This window comes from Sorex fumeus, unplaced genomic scaffold, assembly GCF_029834395.1.
Source record: "Sorex fumeus unplaced genomic scaffold, SorFum_2.1 ptg000022l, whole genome shotgun sequence".
Taxonomy (NCBI): Eukaryota; Metazoa; Chordata; class Mammalia; order Eulipotyphla; family Soricidae; genus Sorex; species Sorex fumeus.
In genome coordinates this window covers 2,636,372-2,658,467 of record NW_026606079.1, presented here as the reverse complement: position 1 = coordinate 2,658,467, position 22,096 = coordinate 2,636,372, and the positions used below count along the sequence as shown (strand labels likewise).

General features: G+C 45.6%; 1 protein-coding gene across 1 annotated transcript in view; it reads left to right on the top strand.

The window, feature by feature from the left end:
* PPP1R13B (protein phosphatase 1 regulatory subunit 13B) overlaps positions 1-22,096 on the top strand; it is a 99,142-nt gene that overhangs the window by 452 nt on the left and 76,594 nt on the right. The window lies entirely within an intron of this gene.

Genomic DNA, 22,096 nt, shown 5'->3' with positions numbered 1-22,096 from the left:
CGCCTCCGCCTGCCTCGGCGGGCGCGGCCAGAAACGAGACCCCGGTGCTCGTATGTATTTATTTTTTTAAAAGCGGGAAAAAAAATCCTTTCTTTGGCCTCTCGCCTGCGATTTCTCCCCGTGGACAATAGCGTTCGGGCAGGACGGGGCCGGTTCTCCGCGCTTCCACTTGGCCGCGCTCCCCCGGCCCTGCTGCATTGCCGGGAAGGACGCGCGGCCCCGGGCGGGCATCGGCCCGGCCTGTCGCCTCCCCCGGGGGCTGTGCCCGGCACGCAGCCCTCGCAGCCCCGCCGTCCCCCCCCTCGGGTGCTGCGCGCCCGCGCCCGGCGCCAGACCTGTCGGGGTGCTGAGCGTTTCTCTCCGGTTTGGAGAATTGCTTGCCTGGAGCGGAGGACGAGGTGCCGGGAGCGGGGTCCGGATCGGTACTGGTTCTGCTGGGCTTGAGCGCCGTAACCTTGAGCACGCCAAGGTCTGCGCGCCCGGCGGCAACCTCAGAAGTAGGGACGGAACGTGCCGGTGTCCCAGGGCTTCCAGGATCAAAAAGAAGAATGAATGGCGTGTCCACAAGTGCTTCTGGAACAGAATTCCGTGCAAATACTCCTTGAGCATAGGGCTCGGGACGGGCAGTTTCTAATTTTAGCCCGTGCAGGACGCTGCTGCTGCTGCTGCTGCGGCTAAAGCGACCCCTGTTTTCGCGGGCCAGATTTGGAAAGGATGCAGTGTTTTGGAAATAATTCTATTAAATTCGGTAATGGTAATATTGAAGAATATTTATAAAATTTTGACCGTTTTTGATCACCCTATAAGGTTTAATGACAAACACCCTGCTAAGGAGCTTGGCTGATGTTCTCCACACGGCCAAACATTTAACTCCGCCTCTTGATTGGAGTTTCTGATGCATCCTACCAGGTTTCCTTTTGAAGAAGTCTAAGGACTATTGTTTTTTTTCACAAAGCTGTTATTTTAAATATACTGCTCTTGTTTTAAAATGTCTTCTGGAAAGAGATGGCATTTCTCTTGGCCCCTCCCTAGCAAACTTTTTTGTTTCATGCTTGATCTAAGGATGCAACATGTAGGGTTGAATTCTTCCACTATTAACAGAGTTAAACCTGGTTATAAATTTAATAGAACATGTCTTGTTTTTTTAACTTAAACTATGTGTCTAAGATACTGTAAGATTTTTTTTCTCTGTTGTGTATCTGGTGCTTATCATCATGGTGAATCATCAAAGCAAGATTGTATCATATTTTGCAATTTGCATAGACCTCTTGGGTGGGAATATAAGTGTGAGTCAAGATCCAATTGAGGGGGCTGAAGCAGTAGTACAGTGGGTAGAATGCTTGCCTTGCAGGTGGCCAACTGGGTTACATCCCTGGCACCCCATATGGTTCCCTGATCGCTTCTAGGCGTGATCCCTGAGCTCAGAGCCAGGAGTATAACCCTGAGCACAACAAGTGTGGCCCCCAAATATCTGAAAAAGTCCAATGAAATTTTAAAGTAAATGCATCAAGACTAAGAATAACTACAGTATGTAAAATACTTAACAAATCAATATGAAAAAATTACTGCTCTGATACTAAGTCTGAGAGCTGGTGTGAACCTGGTGAAGGGTTGCCTTTATAACCCGCCTCAATTTAGGCAAACATATTTGAAGGGTTCAGTAGTGGTGAATGGTAGTGGCTGCCTGTTAGATAGCTGAGTGTATTTATTTGAGGACTGATAATTAATGTGTCGAGTGTGGTAATGTTTGCCTGATAGGGTGGAGCGCAGTGTTTCTCAGCTGCTGGAAATAAATGGGAGTCTGGCTCTTTAGTCAGCTGAGAAGAAGTAATCGAGGCGCTGGAGCCAGTGCAGCAGGCAGGGGCGCTTGCTTTGCACCTGGGTTCAATCCCTGGCACCCCACGCAGACCCCTGAACACATACCCACCCCTCATAAAGGAAAGAAGTCGGAATTTGCTAACACAAATCCCATAAGTGCTTTTATTTTTATTATTATTATTATTTTTTGCTTTTTTGGGTCACACCCGGCGATGCACAGGGGTTACTCCAGGCTCTTCACTCAGGACTTACTCCTGGCGGTGCTCAGGGGACATATGGGATGCTGGGAATCGAACTTGGGCTGGCCGCGTGCTAGGCAAAGGCCCTACCCGCTGTGCTATTGCTCCAGCCCCCTATGATAGTGCTTTTTTTTTTTTTTTTAAGATGAACATTAAATACCTTTGGTGTAAGGAGGCTTCATGGGGTGCTCTCCGTGATGGCTTTTGTGCAGGATCACATTGGGGTCATCTGTGTGGCTGGCTGCTCTCTGCACTGGGCTGTCTGCTGGCCGCCGCCGAGAGCCTGCAGGCTGCCTGGACCCAGCTGCGCCCGGGCGGGCAGCGCAACTGAAAGATGATGGTGCTTTTAAACAAAATCCCAGGAGTGCTTTTAAACAGTTTTTTTTTAAAAACTTTATTTTTTAAATTTTATTTTATTTTTATAAAATTGTTCACAATAATTGATTACATTTAATATTCGAACACTGATCCCACCACCAGTACACTTTCCCACCATCATATTTCAAATATTTCCATCCCGAACCCCAAACTTTGCCCCTAAAGTAGAATCGAAGTAATTTATTTTGTATTGCTTGTTATAAATATTCTGCTAAAAATGATCCAAAAAAGGTTTCTTAGAGGAAAGTGTGTGCAGATTGCTGTATTTCACCCAGGAGCCACTAAGCCCTTCTATAAGAAATTAGTAATGTGTTGTTAAAGGTTGAGCCTTGTGTGCATATATATGTGTGTATGTATATATACATACATACATGTATCTGTATACATATGTTTCCCCCTAAGATTGGTTGCCTTCTACTTTAAACCCCATCCGATGTGGTGTGGTACTCTTGGTATATCAGTGCTGTAGGGTATGAGATGTCGCATGGCCGCGGAATAGATTCTCTATGGGTAGGGTCGAGCGTGTGGAGAGTGGCCATGAGCATGGCGGTGATTGAGTTCTGGAGGTTTTCGGCTGCCAGAGCAGGCTCTGTGGGGGCGCAGAGGGGCCCCCCTCAGGGTTGCCCTGGATAAGACAACCCGGCACAGGGTCTGGAGGCATCTCTATGGTGTATCCTAAATTTTATTTTTATAAAGTTGTTCACAATAATTTATTACATTCAGTATTCCACCACCAATCCCACCACTATTACACCTTCCCACCATCATTAATTTGAATTTTCCCACCACAACACAACCCAAAGACTGTCCTAAGTAATTTATTTTGTATTGCTTGTTACGAATAATCTGCTAAAAATGATCCAAACCTTAGAGGAAAGTGTGAAAATTGTTTTATCTCACCTTGGAGCCATTTGCTCTTGTGTAAGAGAGTACTAACATATTGTTACATGTTGAGCCTGGTGTGCTATATATATTTTTTTGATCGATATTGTTCTTATTTTGGGATTTTCTCTTGTTAAAATGATATTGCTCTCTGCCATCCGTAATCATTTTTTTCCCCTGGTGCTGGGCATTGAACCCCAAACCTGAGTGTCATTTATTGAGCCATATCACTATTTACCTTTCTTAAGTCAATGATGGTAGAGTTTCCTGCCCCCCGTGCCTGGCTTTCCTGGCTGGGGCCCCTACGAGGGGGGCGGGTTGAGTTTCCCTCCCTGCCCCGAGCTGAGTTCCGGCAGCTGAAGACCTCCGGAACCAGCCACAGCCATGCATAAGACCACTCTCCACACACTTGGATGAGCCTCACACATGAAGGAACCAGCAGAGGAACCCAGGTGTGCGGGACCCAGGGCTGAGATCTCCAAGGTGCTTGGATCGGGACTGGGCCTCCTCCACCCAGATCCCCCATCTTCCAGTAGCTAGGCGTTACACCCACCAACTGCCCCCGGCACCGTGTAATCCCATCAATGACCAAGACCCAGAGACTATAAAACCAAGCTCCTGAAAGCATGCGGCCACATTTGCAACCGTGTGACTTCTTATTGTCTAGTTCTTGGTCTTGGAGAACCCGGCAGGCTACCGAGAATATCCTGTTCGCATAGCAGAGTCTGGCAAGCTCCCCGTGGCGTATTCGTTATGCCAAAACCCAATAACAACGATGGGTCTTGTCCCCCTGACCCTGGAAGAGCCTCCAATGTGGCACTTGCTAAAATCTCAGGGCTAGGACACATGGAGACATTACTGGCACCCGCTCAAGCAAATCGATGAACAACGGGATGACATTGATGACAGTGATGAAGAATTTTAGTAAAAAATGGTCTGACGTAAAGCATAAGAAGGAGAAAAACTTCCTTGAGCATCAGTCAGCGTCTTTCTTCTTGAAAGAGAGTGAACATTTTGCAGCTGATACAACCTTTCTGGTGCATGCGTGAAATAATTTTGGGATGTACTGTGAGCACACATACTTTTTTGTTTCCCGGAGGAATGTTGACTTGAAGTTTTAGGTTTGGGGTCTGCTTCCCCATGAGGAAGGCCTTCTGGTGTTGCTAGTTTGCTTATGTTCTCAGTGGGACCCTCAACCCTGCAGGTCCCACGCGTTGGGTCTGTCTGATTCCATCCGTTTCTGTCCTATGTGCCCTTTTTGCTTGTTGACGCCAGTCTCTGAGTTACATTAAGTTGTGCTTGATATTTAGTTCTTGTGAAGCATTTACTTTTCCGGGTATTCATATTCTTTTCTAATATGTAGAGAGGGGTTTGAGATACGCAAATAGATATATTTGTGTTTTGTTTTGCTTTTTGTGTCAGGCATGGAACCCAGGCCTCATGCTTTCCTCTTGCGTCTGAAGCATATAATCTGCCAGTGTACTAGATCCCCTGCCTGGAATAGATCTTTCTCTTTTTAAAAGCTCAGCTGTCAGCTGTCATGTAATTTATAACACAATGAACCGAAAGCAGGAAGACATAGGCTCTAGTCCTTACTTAACAGTAACTGTGTGTGTATGTGACCTTTGAACTTAATCATTTCTCTAATCTGTGTAATAAGTTGGTGCTTTCTAAGACCTGTGTTTGATCTAGTAGTTGATACATAGCAGATACTTTTATGGAAGTCAATAACATTTGCAGTCATATTTTACATAGTCTGTATCAGGTAGTCTACATCAAAGGTTGGGACAACTTAACACTTGACAAAATTTGACAACTTTTTGTCAACTGATTTACTGCCCAACTTTCTTTGTATGGTAGAGCAAGTAGGAGAGGCTAATAGATGGTCACTGTTCTTGTTAATGATAGTGTCACGTTCCAGGCTTGAATTTACAACCTAATTCTGTAAACAGAATACTGAAGACTGGAAAGGCATAAATTTTTTCAAAATTCTAGCTTATTTAAAACAAATTGTAAACATTACCATTTAAAATAATCAGACTATTTCTAGTCTTAGGACTGCCTTTTTAAAAAACCAAGCCTTGATGTGTATTTAAAAGTTTTCAATATTAGAGTTTTATTGATCTTAAAAAATAGTCTATATGAGTAATTAGTTTTTGTTCTGGAGACTGTATCCGGTGATACTCAGCGCTTACTCCAGGCTCTGTGCTCAGGGATCTCAGTGCTTTTGGGGACCATTTCCAGCGCCAGAGATTGAACCCAGGTTGCTTGTGTGCAAGGCAAGCACCTCACTTGCTCTACTATCTACGGGCTCCATGGATAACACTATAGAGGGTACAGTAGAAAATCAGCTATTTGACTTTCTACAATTTAGTAAAAGTATCATTCAGGCCGGAATGATAGTACAGCGGGGAGGGTGTTTGTCTTGCATGCAGTTCAATCCCCGGCATCCCATGTGGTCCCCCGAGCACTGCCAGGAGTAATTCCTGAGTGTACAACAAAGAGTAACCCCTGAACATCACTGGGTGTGACCCGAGGGGGGGAGAAGAGTGAATACTCAATAAATAGTACTTGTTACTCTGTGCTAAGGAACTGTGTCACTGGATTTTGTGGTGGTGACACAGAGAACTGAAACGCAACAAGTAAAAATCTCAAGGTCCTCCAGCCAGTAGCTGATAACACACAGTTTGAAAATGAACAGACTTAGAAGCCTTTGTGCCTGTCATTTAGGGAAATTTACTGTAGTAAAGGTAATTTGCTAGAAGCTGTCACGGTCACTGTCCTCCCGTTGTTCATCGGTTTGCTCGAGCGGGCCCAGCAAGAAGCTGGTAAATTAATTTTTTTCCTAATCCCCTCCGCCCCCCATATTCAGTTCAAAGGGAACTTACCTTAATATTTAAAAGGGCCCCAAGGTGAATCTTCCTTTGTTTTTGTTGTGGAGCCATACCTAACTGTGCTCAGGGCTTACTCCTGGCTCTGCAGTAGGATCATTCCTTGCACTCCTTGGGGGACTGCATGTTATGCTTCGGATCCAGCCCTGGTCAGCTGCGTTCAGGGCAAGTGTCTACTCGCTGTACTATGTTCTCAGCCCCAAGGTGAATCTTTTTTAAAAAAATGTGGTAACACTTTTCATCTTAAGTTTGGAGACCACTATGATGAAACTTACAGCTTTATCTGATTATCCAGTTATTGTCATTGAAATTCTCTAATTGGTTGCCAGCATGCTTTTTTGGTATGTTTGTACAGATGTGCAGTAATTCGTCTGTGAATGTGGGATTTGGGTATCTTGATATGCTGTTGGCATTATTTCATATACTGTGGTTCTCCTGATTAAAAGAGTGGTGGTGATCAAGTTCTATTGTGATACTTTGCTGGCTTGATTGCTTTGTTTCATTTCAGTGCTAAGGTAGCTGTATGATTGTTCTTCATTCTAATCAGTAAGCCAAATCCGTTGTTACTGGATTTCGCTGAAAACAAATATTTACGTGGTGACATCATGTCTCACAACAGAAGACTGAAAAATGAGTTCATTTTTTATTAAAATTAATGAATGGCATTGAAACATTAGTGTATTATTCAGTACAGGCTCTTGTTAATGTTACTGATAGTGTGTGCAGAAAAATGTTAGTTGAAGTTTTGGCAGAATTGTGACTTAAAACATATTTTGATTGTAATCATTGCTCAAGAAAATGCAAAGGTCCAGTGGTAGAAAGAAGCTTAGGCATACTAGAGAAACAGAAGGAGACTGGTTTGATTGAAGTAAAGTCAGTGAGGGGGAGAGTGGACGAGACAGTGATAGTACAGGAATGTACAAAGGATGTGGAAAGCAGTTTCTATCAGAAGTGAAATGTAGTGACTGATTTATAGCATCGAAAGTAGTTTTGTGTAGCAGCATTTCCTAGGTGAGTTTGCTGTCTGTGCGGACAAAATCATGAATCCTGGAGTCAGTCTCTTTAATCTAGCATGAACACCTATTAGCTTTCTGACTATGAGTATTTTTTATCTTTAAAAAAAATTACACCGGACTGACAGCGGGTAGGGCATTTACCTTGCATGTGGCCAGCCTTGCAGGTTCGATTCCCAGCATCCCATATGGTCCCCTGAGTACCACGAGGAGTAATTCCTGAATGTATGAGCCAGGAGTAACCCCTGTGCATCGCTGGGTGTTACCCAAAAAGAAAAAAAAATATTACACACAGGGGCCTTAGAGATAGTATAGCAGGTAAGGCTTTTTCCTTGCATGCATTTAACCCCGGTTCAATCTCCAAAATCCCAGATGGTCCCCGAGCAGTGCCAGGAGTAATTCCTGAGTGCAGAGCCAGGAGTAACACCTGAGCATCTCCAGGTGTGACTCCATATTGCCTTTTTTGTTTTTGTTTTTGGGTCATACCTGATGATGCTCAGGGGTTACTCCTGCCTCTGCACTCAGGAATTACTCCTGGCGATGCTCGGGGGACATATGGGGGGCCAGGGATCGAACTCAGGTCAGCCGCATGCAAGGTAGACGCCCTACCCGCTGTATGTTGCTCCGGCCTCCAAAGTACCTTTTTAAAAAAAACTCCATTTCCTATGGGCAGAGAGATAGTGCAGGACTTAATTAAGATACTTACCTTGCACTTGGCCCACTCCTGGTGATCCCTGGCACTGCATATAGCCAGCACCATCCTATGTGATCCCTGAGCACAGAGCAAGAGTAAGACTCGAGCACTGCGGGGCTGGAGCAGTAGCACGGTGGGTAGGGCGTTTGTCTTGCATGCTGCCAACCTGGGTTCGATTCTCAGCATCCCATATGGTCCCCTGAGTACCGCCAGGGTTAATTCCTGAGTGCAGAGCCAGGAGTAAACCCTGTGCATCACCAGGTGTGACCAAAAAAGCCAAAAAAAAAAAAAAAAAGACTCGAGCACTGCTGAGTGTGGGCCTCCAAATTTATTGAGCATTTACTTAACACAGGCACCTTTCACTATAATAATTTATCTGTTCCTTCTATAAGGTTATAAGGTTAGTGTTAGTGTTCCTTCTATAACTAAATAAAAATAAAAATCAGGGCCTGGAGAAGTAGTACACTTGATAGGACACTTGCCTTCCTGCAGCTGACCTAGATTTGATGCCTAGCGGTACATATAGTCCCTGAGCACTGCTGAGTAAGCCCTGAGCACAGCCAGGTGTGTCCCCAGCTCCAGCTTCCCTCCCTCCAGTTGATTTTTGTTTCTTTCCTTCGTGGTGGTGTTCTTGCGATTTGGGGGTTTCACATACACTGGTTGTGTCGTCACCAGAGAATCCACACGTGCTCACTGGGAATTCGAGTCTCTTATTTAATGTACTTTCACACATTCTGGTTGTGGCGCTTGCTGGCAGTCACTGTGGTACTCACACAGGCACTTACCGGGTGGCACACTACTGGCTGTGGTGCGTATGCAGAGAGTTTGGCCCCTTAGTTGCAGTATCCGCAGTCACTTGACAGTAGTAGACTAGAGATCACATACGGTTGCCAACGTCAGAGCTGCTGCAACAGTGCTCGGTGCGTGTGCACGGCATTGGGGATCGAACACATTTGATTTGCCTCATGTTTGCGTGGCTGGTGCTTTTCCCACTGAGCTGTCCCTTTTGTCCCTGGGTGAAGTTTCTTTTTGTTTTTGGGGTCTACTGGGAACATACTGAGTGGTATATTTGGCCTGAGGCCCTGTGCTCGGGCTCCCACAATGTATGCCAGGCATGCCCTCCAGCCCTTTGAGTTCTCTCTCCAGCCGTGGGTGAAGTGTAGAGACTCCTTAGTTCCTTTTCCCTGAACAGAGGATATTTAATAACCTTATACTGCTTTCGAAGTGACACTAACACTTAAAATTAACAGTATAACCTTATAGAAGGAACAGATAAATTATTATAGTGAAAGGTACCTAGTGTATAGTAAATGCTCAGCAAAATTTTTTTGTTTGTTTTTTAGGTCATACCTGGCAATGTTCAGGGGTTACACCTGTCTCTGAACTCAGGAGTCACTCCTGGTGTTGCTCGGGAAATCATACGAGGTTCTAGGGATGGGACGCGGGTCAGTCATGTGCGAGCCAAGTACCTAACCCACTGTACCATCTCTTTGACCCTAGTAAATGTTATTTTTGTTTACTTTTGTTTCCTTTGGAAAGCTTTTGCCTTCCTTACCTTGATCAAATTCACCAGTAGAGGACTCAGCATAACTCATCCCCAAGTGTCAGTGACACTGTGCAGAGCTGAGACCAGCCTGAGCACCGTGGATGTGGTTCAAACTGTCTCCCCCTTCCCCACAAGAAAAGTCCACAAGTAAAAGTTTGTATATTTTTCTCAGGTTTAATTCATGCATCATAAAATTTGTCGCCTGTTAACATGTACAGTTTAACAGGTTTTGGTGTATTTATGTTATATGGTTATTACCACTCACCATTTTCCCTGGTGGGTCTTTCTGTTTGTCATAGTTTCTGCCTGATCATTTGTTTATGTAACTGATAAGTATGTTTATTGCCTTTCCCACATTTTAATGTTCATGAAAACAACAGTTTGGGTTTTTTTTTTGTGGGGGCGAGGGGGGAGCGATGACCTCTTAAGCAGTGCTCAGGAGGCTTGGGGGCTCCTCCAGGCAGTTCTCGACCAATCTGGTGGAAGGTTTGATGCAAAGACCCCAAGGATTCAGCATTAGCCTCCTAGCAAACACGGGCCTTAACCCCATTATCGTCTCCCCACAGGCACTGTGTGTTTTTTTCTTTGACATAGTACATCAGTGCCTAGTGCAGTGACTGTTGTTCAGTGACTGCTCGTTGAATGAAAGAAGACGTGAAGTAGAAAATAATGTTGGCTCCCATTAGGAAAAAGTGTACGGAATAGGGTTTGCATTTGGTATGTTGGGTGATCAGAAGCCGCTTTTCTTTTTGGTGAGGGAGTCTTCCCAGCCTTGCTCAGGGATCCTTGGCCCATTCCTGGTTGTCCTCTGGTCAGTGTTGCGGGCCCGGAGGTTCGGTGCTCGTGCCTGTGATGGAAGGGGCATTGAGGGCACATCTGGCAGCATTCAGGGGCCTCGTAGGTTGGGGAATTAAACGCGAGACCTTGCGCTTGCAAGGCTTTTGCTCTAGACTCTTGAGTAGCTCACCCCTCTAGAAACCAAGTGTTCCTGAAAGTGGAGCGACACTGCTTGGAGGGGTAGCACAGCAGCAGGGCGCTTGCCTTGCATGAGGTGACCCAGGTTTGATCCCTGGCACCACCTGCGGGCCCCTGAACTCGACTCCCCTTTACGGCAGAGCCAGGAGTGAGCCACGAGTATACGGGTGTGACCTAGAAACAAAAAGAAGAGAGAAAAAGTGGGGTGATAGATTGACTCGATAGCAGTTCTGGAACCAAGTGAGGAAAACTGAGGAGGAAGGGGGTCGTTTTAAAAAGAAATCAACAGCCACCAGCAGGAGAAATAACCAGGCATTGGTTCCGGGCTTACTTGGCCTGAGGAGAGGAAGACAAAGAGCCAGAGGTAGAAGCTAAGACAGACTGACAGTGTGTAGGTGCGTGTGATTGCTTACACATGGGTACGTGTGTGTGTGTGTGTGTGTGTGTGTGCGCGCGCCATGTTAAAGGGTGTCTGCGTGAGAGGGGAGGGCAGTGTGTGGCTGGTTCAGAGGGTAAGAGGTTTACTGCTTCAGCAACAGGCTTTGGCTTCCCTTGAGAGGGAGAGGTTCAGAGGGTGTTGGCAGACACAAGAAGTTTGCTTTCGGCTGTGTTGCGTTTGAGATAATTGCTCTAGTCAGGTGTTATTCCTTTTTTTTTCGTAAAACACCATGAGGTACCGTTGTAGACTTACAGACTTTCGTGCTTGGGTTTCAGTTATACAGTGATCGAGTGTGACCTTAAGAGCAGATGAACGTGGCAAAGGGAAAACCTTGGTCTCTGCTGCCTGTGCCGGTCAGGAAGGTCAGGAATGCGGCCTGGGCGGCTCCGCACACTGCACATCCCTGTACTTGCTGAGTTTGCCTCTCAGCCCCGCGTGAGCCCCAACCTGACGCGGCTTCCTGAGCAGTGACCGGCTTGGTTCACCCCTCACCCCCATTCTGCTGCCCCGCACTCAGCAGAGTTATATGCATACCTTTAAAGGGCAGTGTGATCTGTGTATCCGCACTGATTGTGCTCTCTCCCTCCCCCCTCCCTCTCCCTCCCTCCTCTTTCCCTCTCTTTCTTCCTCCCTCCCTCCTCTTTCCCTCTCTTTCTTCCTCCCTCCCTCCCTTCCTTCCCCTCTCTCCCTCCCCCGACTGTGGCCCTGTGTGTCTCTCTCTCCTACTTGGCCTGAGAAGCCTTAGACTTGGGCCCCAGCAGAGTTACCCTGGCAGTGCTTGGGGACCATGGTCTGCGGGTGTTTGGTGGCATGCTGCGTGGAATGTGGTGACAGACTGAATTCGGGATCTACCTCTTAATTTATCTCCCTGACCTTTTCTCGACTGCATGTTTATATTCCTGATAGCATTTTTGAAAATATTATCAGTAAATAATATTAAGATCATAACTGATCAAAAGTATTGACAGCTTTCTTTGGTAGAATTACACTATGTGAAGTGAGACTATTAGAAAGAATGAGAAATGAGGCTTTGTTAAAACGATCACTGTTCATCGATTTGCTCGAGCGGGCCCAGTAACATCTCCAGTGTGAGACTTTGTTGTTACTGTGTGGTAGCCGGCGAGATACTCTCGGTAGCTTGCCGGGCTCTCCGAGAGGGGCGGAGAAATCGAACCCGGCTCAGCTCTGCCGGGCTGGCTGCGCGCAAGGCAAACGCCCTACCACTGCACTATCGCTCCAGCCCCAAGGCTTTGTTAAAATGTGAGAAAAGATGAAGTAAAAATTCACAGCTTTTTAATTGAGATTTTGTGCTTTACAGTATCGTTTATGAAGATTTCTCATGCACAGAATTCCATCACCAGTGTTCCCGCCTCCCTCCCCCAAGGAACCTCCCAACTCTACCTTTCAACCCACCTCCACCCCGCCCCCACAACTAACTCGGGTGTGCGCCTCCCGCCTCTGCCCCTGCCTCCCTTTGGGCCTTTGGCCCCTCCTTGCTACATAGCTACATAGCTTGCTACATAGCTGTGAAGTCTTCCACATGAAAAACCGTCCTGTATTCCTCTCTTTCTGGCTGACTTCACCCAGCGTGTTAGCCTGTAGTTCCATCCATGTGCCGCACAGTGCATGATTCTGTTCTTTCTCAGAGCTGCATGGTATCCCCTTGCGTATGTACCACAGCTTCGCGATCCATTTATTTGTAGTTGGGCATTTGAGTTATTTCCATATGTTGGCTGTTATACTAAGTGCAATACTGAGCGTAAATGTGTGTATCTCCTTTCAAATGAATGTTGCGTGTTTTAGGTACAGAAACCAAGAAGTAGTATTGCTGGGTTGTGTGGTTCTATAAAAATTCACAGCTTCAGGCTGAACAGGAAAGAAAGAAAAACACACACGCCCAACAATAGGACCAAGAGTATTTTGTGACAGGAAGTACAAATGTGAGACGGCACAGCAGAATGTTCTCAGCTCTGACTGTGAGCCAAGATCCTAGTTTGAGATGGTTCCTCTGGTTTCAGATCCTAGTTCGCCACGAAGAGCCAGTTCCGTGCCTTTGGACAGATTGTTTAACTGTGTTGTGCCTGATTTCCTCTTTAAGGTGGGATTGGCAACGGTTTATTTCAAAAGACTCTTGAGAAGACTGCCAAGTGCTTAGAGCAGTCTGTTAGCGCAGAGTGAGCACCCAGCAAATGTTTGCTCCCCCCACCAACCCTACCAGCAAACCGAAGACTTCATAGCAGACAGGATTTCGTGGGAAAAGGATCAGTAAGTGTCCTGTATCGTATCGAGGTGGAACGCTTGTGATCTTCATGCTGAGAGAACTAGGTGGTAATTTCAAAGTCAGTCAGGTAGATAGGCCAGAGAATGAGTGATTTTCTTTCTTTGGAATTGAAGTTAGCCGAAGCTCTCCCGTGCTACCTGTGTCCCGACCACAGCTCAGAACCTGGCTGAGATTAACTTCATTCAGTGGCACTAAGTGCTTAGAAAAACTCACCCACTTTTTTTTTTCTGGTCTCTATCTAGAAGGCTCCTTCCAGACCATTCCATGTAAAACACCCTTGTTCTCCCCTTACATGTTCTTTTCTCTTTGCGGTGCTTTGTCCAGCTGGCATTTTATTTGTAGAAACCCTGTGAGAGCAGTCTTTGTTTTATTTTTCCACTGTGGTATCCACAGTGCATTGGACATTGTCTGCCTCCGGTAGGCCCTCAGGAAGTGCTTGTTTACTGAATGGACTCAACAAGCATTTAGGGCACATCACTTACATGCTGGGCCTGTGCCAAGGCCGGGCACTGCCCCTGCTTTTAGCGCACTCAGAGTGGGGAAGAGTCATGTAAACAGAATGCCCTTGCAAAATTCAAGATTGAAGAGTGACACGCCATGAGGTGCCGTGGGGCACATTGTGAAAGGTCTTCCCCATCTTGGGATCTTGGGAATTTTTACCAAAGGGGTGACATTCGGGTGGAGTTTAGAAGGAAGGGGTGGCGGAGGCTATGGGCAGGGGGGCTGCAAGAAGAAAGGGAGCTAGAGCGGCCGCTTGAGAGCAGACTCTGAGTGCTACGTATGAGCTGGAAGAGAGTTTAAATCTGATCCTGAGGAAGATGCAGTGTTGTCAAGGTGTTGTGTTATGAATGGCGATAAGATGTCCTCACATGCAGTTTGCCATTTTAACCATTTTTAAGCTCTGTAGCACTAGGCATTAAGTATGTTCTACTGTTGAGTAATCATTACTACCATCCTTCTCTAGAATTTTTTTCATCTTCTCAAACTCAATCTGCTGTTGGAAATTTCAGGCTGAGTTATAAAGTGCTCCAGTTAGATTTAAGTTGGTACCCCGTGTATGGGGTATATTAAAGGAATTTGTTAGGGTAATTGGTAGAAATGTGTCTCGGAGCCGTCAGAATAGTCGTTAAAGAATCTGGATATGGATGCCAATTTGTAGTAGACCTTCTTCAGCACGCAGTTAACTTGTGTTCTTCAACTTTGCACGGTTCTAATTTACCTGGATTCTAAACTATCACACATGGCCCTGAGATTGCAAAATGGGCGCAGCTGTTTGTCAGACAGACTGCTGGAATCGTAGAAAGACGCAGCGCAGCTTCAAGTACAACCTGACGCTGTGGTCCACGGCCCGAGTGAGGGCAGCCTGACCTCAGTCAACACCAGAGATATCACAATTACAGTCTACAGGATGCACACAGGGCGGTAGTTAAAGGGCCTCATGCTGACTGAGTCATCAGGAAACGAGTAAATACCAGTAACGAAGACAGCAGCTCCAGCCAATGGAAACGTGCTGTGAACCACCGAAAAAGTATGAAAATAAGCAGATGAAACCGGGTTTAATAATACATTTCTTTCGCCCTCTGTATCCAAAAGATTAAACATGAATTTATTAAACATTAGTGGTGAGGTTTTTGTACATTTTGCTGGATTAACCTATCAAATTTCCAGAACATATTTCATGATACAGCACCCCTTATTTGAAAACAGTCACGTTTCCAACTCTCAGAGCTGTGAGTGGCTCGTAAACACACTCTCAGGTTTTCGCTCAGACTAAGGGGTTAGTCCCAGCCATTCAGAGACTGCTAGCATAAGAGTTTCTCGAGGATTATAGATGGCTGTGTCTTATTATAGCAGTTTTATTTACTAATTTATGTTCTAAAACCAGTTAGAAGCTTTACGATGCAGTAGTTAGAGTGGATTTAGGGATAGCCTGTCTGGGTTTGAAATCTCAACTCTGTCATTTCCTACCTGTGTAATCATGGGTGAGTTCTTAATCTCTCCTAGTGCCCTCGTCTGTAAAATGGAGGCCGTGGAGGGGCCCACCTCCTTGGAGTTCAGTGAGGATTAAATGAGCTGTACGACTAGACAGCTCATAAGATACCCGATGTCTCGGAAACCCTGTGGATGTCTGCTGTTACCCCCAAATCTGTATTATTTCCGAGATGTTAAGTGACTTGACTCGTTATATTTAAAGGACATAGTTCTATTACAGATAGACATTCAACAATTATTCACAGGTGAAAATAATATTATATTGCAGTTTTGTGAGGATACTTTCTAATTGATATCTTTGGGTAATTAAGTTTTTTGTTTGCTGAAATATTGAGGCTACTTAGCAACCACAGAAATAGTGTAATTAATAATTAAAGGATGTGAGATTAAAAATAGGAAAAATTTGAAAGGGTGATTTTTATCGACATTTAATCATTAGTGCTATTACAATTAAAATCTGACTCTGAAATACTATCGGTTTTACTTTGTCTGGGAAGACTTAGTTCTACCTTCTCTTTTATTTTTTTGACATCCGTATATTCTACCATTCTGACTTATTTTGAAGTTTTACTTCCTACTTTGGTTTTGCCTGGCTTTTTAGGGGCATGTGTTGCTGTATTCAGTGGCTGTTTTGGCTCAGTGCTTGGGGTCACTCAAGAAGGTGCTCTGCAGGGTCTCCCACAAGCAAAGCCCTTCCACGCACAGCCCTTTAACTACATCCGTAGGTCCTACTATGATTTTAAATAGACTAGAGTAACAAAAGTTCAATCAAAATATTAAGAAGAATTACTGGTTAGCAACTGGAAGACCATCACCTTTTGGAATAAAGCATGGCTGAAAACATGACCACGTTATGGTTATTTAAGTGAAAGTTTTTGGCACAGAAGAAAATACTGTGAGTGTGTGGGGTGGGTATTTAATTGCACTATTTCCATCTGTCGTCGCGTGCACCCCTGCTCTCCCAGCACACTCTGCTTTCTCCACTCCCCATGACCATGGTTCCTGATGCTGGTGTCTGAGTCGGGCCCTCTCCAGGGGTTTCCTGACACTCCACTCTCCCACTGATGTCTCCGAGGGCTCTTTCAGTTAGGATAGCCATGAGCAGACTTGCTGCGAGTTTGTTCAGAGCCAGGGTCAAGGCCAGGTTGAGTTCAATGACATACCCCAAAATGAATGAAATGAGTAAGTGATCGTGTGAATGTGTTCAGTTACTTCTATACAAGGCAGCACTTTGCTTTACAGATTTTGACTTCTTATTTCTAGTAGACTGCATTATCTTGCCTTGAAGCAAACCAACCCTACGGTAGATTTTTATGTCCTTATGTGGAGTCTCATGCTGAGTGAAATAAGTCAGAAGAAGGACAGACATAGAATGATTGCACTATAGCACAGAGGGCTGGGCATTTGCACTGCATGCGGCCGACCCGAGTTCGATTCCCCCTTCCCTCGCAGAGAGCCTGGCATGCTCCCTGTGGCGTATTCGAAATGCTAAAAACAGTAACAACATGTCTCACAATGGAAACGTTACTGGTGCCTGCTCGAGCAACTTGAACAACGGGATGACAGTGCTACAGTGCTATGTGGCTATTTGCCACTGGAACTGAACAGCTTATCAAATATCGTTGTTAATAGAGAATACCTTACGGTCCATTTTAGTTTCTGATAGTTCTTTGAGAGTTGCCAGTAATTAGATACTAAGGCTTACATGGAGTAACTGGGAGGAAATGAATATTTTTCACATTTCCAGCAGCTCATGCTTTTGATAGTAAAGTCACAGTAGTAAAGCCATAGTCCATGACTGAATTTAATACAAGAAAGAACTTTTTTGTTTGTTTCACTGACCATTTTTGTTACATGACAGCTGTTATTGAGGTCTTTTCATCTAAAGCTTCATGGCTAATGACACAATAGAAGAACCACTCCTAGCAGTGTAGAAGGCATCGAGGTATTGACTTGGTCCGGTGCTGGAGATTACAGAGCCAAAATTCTGTACAGAAGATAAGAATATAAAGTTGGGATTCTCACTTATAGACATTTTAATCTATGCAATTATCACTGCCTTTATATTCCATCCCTTTACCAATTATATCTAATATAATCTTATATCCACAAAGATTTTTATTGCAATCACTTACTAATGCAGATATTTAAGCATTATCAGTGTTTTCTAACATAAAGCCAATATTCCCTTTCTTTTTCTCTTTTTGGTTTTGGGGCCACACCCAGCCCATGCTCAGCTTATGCCTGGTTCTGCATTCAGGAATCATTCCTGGTAGACTCTGGACCATATGGGGTGCTATGGATTGAACACAGGTCGGCCACATGCAAGGCGAGCTTCCTACCCGCTGTACTATCACTCTAGTCCCCCAATATTCCCCTTCTTAGTATAAATCACTTTATACTTTTATAGGTCTATTCAGACTTTCCCCTTAAAATTTTCTTGGTTCGCTTCACTGTTACTAAAATTACATTTATCTTTTTCATGTAAAGTTAAAATTTATTAGCACAAAATTATAATATTTTTAAAAATTATATAAGTAGAAATACAGTTTTTGAAAAAAATTATCAGCTTATCACAGATTTCAGTTTGGGGGAATTTGGGGAGTTTAACTCTATTGGGCTGGAGCGATAGCACAGCGGGTAGGGCATTTGCCTTACACGCGGCCAACATGGCCGACCCGAGTTCGATTCCTCCGCCCCTCTCGGAGAGCCCGGCAAGCTACCGAGAGTATTCGATATGCCAGACACAGTAACAACAAAGTCTCCAGTGGAGACGTTACTGGGCCCGCTCGAGCAAATCGACGATCAACGGGAGGGCCTTTACCTTTACCTTTACCTTTAACTCTATTCATCTACATGCAACTAAAATGTAGATGTCACCACCTCCACAATAAAAAAAAAGAAAAGAAAAAATCTCTCCTGTACGTGGGATAAATTAAAAAACATCATAAGGGAACAACAATGGTCAGACTGTCAGAAATGGAGAGTGTGTCTCTAAAACTGGGCCGACGTGGGGGTGGGGGTGGGAGGGGCCCTTGGGACACCTGTGGAGGGGAGCGAGCTCTCTTCAACTAAAATGTTTTTAAAAATGTATCGTACTTTTATTTAGAAACCGTCACTGTCTTTGTGGCCTGAAGGCTTATTAGTTTGTCGTAAAACTATGATTTATATTTCTAATTTTTTGAGGAACGTCCATACTGTTTTCCAGAAGGGCTGAACCAGTGGACATTCCCACCAACAGTGAAGGAGTGTCCCTTTCTCGCCACATCCGCGCCAGCAACGGTTGCTTTTGTTCTTTTGAATGTGGGCCAGTCTCTGAGGTGTGAGATGGTATCTCATTGTGGTTTTGATCTGCATCTCCCTGATGATTAATGATGTAGAGCATTTTCTCATGTGCTTTTTTGCCATTCGGATTTCTTCTTTGAGAAAGTTTCTGTTCATTTCATTGCCCCATTTTTTGATGGGGTTGGATGTTTTCTTCTTGTGGAGTTCAACCAGTATTTTGTATATCCTTGATATCAATCCCTTGTCAGATGTGTATTCGGCGAATATTCTTTCCCATTCTGTAGGCCGTCTTTGTATTTTGGTCACTGTTTCTTTGGAGGTACAGAAGCTTCTTAGTTTAAGATAGTCCCATTAGAAATTGAGCTCCCATTTGACCCAGCGATACCACTCCTGGGAATATATCCCAGAGAGGCAAAAACGTGTAGCCGAAGTGACATCTGCACTTGTTTGTTCATTGCAGCACTCTTTACAGTAGCCAGAAACTGGAAGAGACCTGAGTGCCCAAGAACAGATGACTGGTTAAAGAAACTTTGGTACATCTACACAATGGAGTACTATGTGGCTCTTAGAAAAAATGAAGTCATGAACTTTACATACAAGTGGTACAATATGGAAAGTATCATGCTAAGCGAAATGAGTCAGAAAGAGAGGGATAGACATAGAAAGATAGCATTCATCTGGGGGATATAAAATAATAAAATATGAGATTAATACCCAAGAATAGCTGAGAGCAACACCAGGAGAATTACTCCATAACTTAGAGGCCAGCTGGGTATTCTAGGGGAAAGGACAATTCGGATAGAAAGGGGAACACCAAGTGGAGGGTGTTTGGAGGATCCTCCCAGGAGGGGAGATGCAGGTTGAAAGTAGACTGGGCTGAACATGTTCGCCACTCAATGCCTCTTTGGCTGATCACAGCGCCCAGGAGGAGAGAGAGAACAGGGGGGAATGCCCTGCCACAGTGGCAGGGGGGGATGGGAGGATGGGGGGGGAGGGATATTATCCTGGTGGTGGAAAATGGGCACTGGTGGAGGGATGGGTATTTGATCGGGGTATGACCGAGATCCAAGCACAAAAATTTGTAAATCTACAACTGTACCTCATGTCGTTTCACTAATAAAAAAGAAAAAAAAATCGAAAAAAAAAAAAACTATGATTTATAATCTTGCACAGAGTGAAGAGGGGGCAGACAAATGGCCAAGATCCTTTCTGGTGCCGGCCTCTTAATTGCTAGAACGAAAGAGAGGGATCTCCGTGTGAACCTGTCAGGGGAGCCCCGAGGAGGAAGCTGGCTCTGATTTTTGAGCTGCACATTAATTCTGGGACTGGGCGTCCCAGGCTGAGAGTGAGCAGGATACCGAGTCTTTGCTTTGACAGTGTCTGTGCCCCACTGTCTGCCAGGGCATTGTCAGAGATACAGGGCGTGGGGGTACATTGAAGCCAGAGAAGTGACACAGTGCTGTATACCGGGACATAAAGACACAAGCTCACTGTCTTCCTGTGGCATGGGGTCTAGTTTAGGGGTTTCCAGACTTACTTGGTCGGACTGCGAACCCCTTTTCAGAAAATAACTCTCTCCCCCTGGAAATCTGTCTTCTTTTAAACAAAGAAGCAGAAAACGTACCTCAAATGCGCTTGAGGATATTATTGCACCCCCATTGTTCCACCTGCGGGTGGTACCCGTTCTGGAACAATGCCTGATGGGAACATTGCCAGTAGGTGTGTTTGGGTACATAGACCTGGTCTCGAGTAGGCTTGGTTCCCGTCCCGGCACTGCCGCCAATTGTGTGGCCTTAGACAAGTGATGTGACCTGCCGGGTTATCTCCTCCCTGTGAAATGAGGGTGGCAGCGCCTGTTTATGAATAGCTTCGAGTGTGGCAGAGAAGAATCATGCAGAGCCCGGAAGATGAAAGCCCGGCCAGAGAGAGAGTCCAGGGCTCAAGGCTTGAGTTTTTGCAGCCCTCTGACCCACATTTGAGTCCCCAGAACCACATCTGGTCTTCTGAGCACACCCTGAGCACTGCCAGTGTGGCACAAAAACCAAAATGAAATAGGAACCAAGGGGATGGGGTCCAGGCTGTTGGCTTTGCTTGCGGGAGCCTCAAGTTTCTGTCCCTGGCAGCACATGGTCCCCTGTGCACTGCACTGGCAAGTAGTCTGCTCACACATCCCCCCGCCCCCCACATCCCCAAAAGAATGAAATTGAACTGATGTATCCTTAGGGGGAAATGCTCTAAATATAGTCATTGACTGAACATACAGCACTCTGTTATTGTGGTTGCACTGTCGGAGACAGGCTTTGTGCTGGAGGAAAGGCCGAAGAGGATACACAGCAACTGCTCGAAGTGTGTGTCACTGGGTGACTATCTCCTCATGTGTTTGATTCTTTAGTATCTTTCCCAGGATTGACAGGGGCCACACGTGGGGGCGCGCAGCGCTGTGCTCGCATCTGGTGTCTGCAGAGGGAGCGTCACTCTTTCGGATGTTGAAGCAAGACTTGGAGGGGACGACAAGGAAGAAGACTCCTTGCCTGTGACCCCCTTGAGAGTCAAGTCGGGTTCTTCTGTTGGGTTGGCCAGGTTAGGTTACTCAGATGGAGGAGCTTGCTTGTCAGGGGAACCGGCTCTGGGGACCAGAGTCCTCATGGTTTCTGTGCTTTCCTTGGCCTGGGTGAAGGCCGCCCCGCTGGCCAGTGTGCCAGGTTTATGTGAGCACCTCTCTTCTTTCCCACCACCTTCACTTTGTAGCTCACCTTGAAGGGAGGGAAAGAGATAATCTGCCTAGTCATGATGCCTGTTCTAGGAGCCGACCAGGGCCTTCAAAGACTTGAGGTGTAAAAGACTTCCTTTCAGGGGCCGTAGCGAAGGCACAGTGGGGAGGGCGTTTGCCGTGCATGCGGCCAACCTGGGTTCGATCCCCGGCATCCCATATGGTCCCCCAAGCGCTGCCAGGAGTAATTCCTGAGTGCAGAGCCAGGAATAACCCCTGAGTATCGCTGGGTGTGACCTTAGAAAGCAAAAAAAAAAAAAAAGACTTCCTTTCAGTGTCTCGGTCTAGACTCAGCCCTGGGGCCAAGGTACCCAGACTCTCTTAACCCTGCTGCTTTGTTTGTCAAAAGCTGATGATGCTACTTCTTGCACTTGGAGCTGGAGAATTGACCCAAAGGGCTTAGCTCATGCTTTGCGTGCTGGAATCCAAGTTCAGACTCTGGAGCACTGCCAGGGTGACCCCTGCATTGAGCCAGGGACCCCGAGCACTGCTGGGTATGGCCCCGGCCCAAAACAAAACCAAACCTCTTCCACTGCAAAAGAAATGTTTTCTTGTTTCTGTGAGTAAAGGATTAAAAAATAGATTTTGAGACAGTATTCATGGGTTATCTTACAACGTTCACTTTGCTTTTTTATTTATTTATTTTTTAATTTTTTTTTTCTTTTTGGGTCATATCCCACGATGCTCAGGGGTTACTCCTGGCTCTGCACTCAGGAATCACTCCTGGCGGTGCTCAGGGGACCATATGGGATGCTGGGATTCGAACCCGGATCAGCCGCATGCAAGGCAAACACCCTACCCGCTGTGCTATCACTCCAGCCCCCACTTTGCTTTTTTAAAAACATTAATTTTATTAAGACACTGTGATTTACAAGGTTGTTCATAATAGAGTT